The sequence below is a fragment of the Galeopterus variegatus genome, unplaced genomic scaffold (genome assembly GCF_000696425.1).
Source record: "Galeopterus variegatus unplaced genomic scaffold, G_variegatus-3.0.2 Scaffold9415, whole genome shotgun sequence".
NCBI classification, from domain to species: domain Eukaryota; kingdom Metazoa; phylum Chordata; class Mammalia; order Dermoptera; family Cynocephalidae; genus Galeopterus; species Galeopterus variegatus.
The window spans coordinates 76348-76974 of record NW_007735526.1 but is presented as its reverse complement, the minus strand read 5'-3'; positions in this window follow the sequence as shown (position 1 = coordinate 76974).

Below are 627 nucleotides of genomic sequence, written 5' to 3'. Positions count from 1 at the left end.
AATTCAATGCAATTCCCATCAAAATTCCAATGACATTTCTCTCAGAAATGGAAAGAACTCTTCAGATATTTGTATGGAATAAGAAAAGACCTCGCATAGCCAAAGCAATGCTGAGCAAAAAAAAATAAAGCTAGAGGCATAACACTTCCTGACTTTAAACTATAATACAAAGCTATAATAACCAAAACAGCATGGGACTGGTATAAAAAGAGACACATTGAACAATGGAACAGAATAGGGAATCCAGAAATCAACCCACAAACTTACAGCCATCTGATCTTTGACAAAGGCACCAACCCTATTCAATGGGGTCGGGACTGCCTCTTCAGCAAATGGTGCTGGTAGAACTGGATATCCATTTGCAGGAGTATGCAGGAGAATGAAAGTAGACCCATACCTCTCACCATATACTAAAATCAACTCAAAATAGATTAAATATTTAAATATACACCCTGAGACAATAAAACTTATTAAACAAAACATAGGAGAAACACTTCAGCAAATAGGGCTGGGCACAGACTTCATGAATACAACACCAAAAGCACGGGCAACCAAAGGAAAAATATAGAAATGGGATTATATCAAACTAAAAAGCTTCTGCACAGCAAAAGAAACAATTAACAGAGC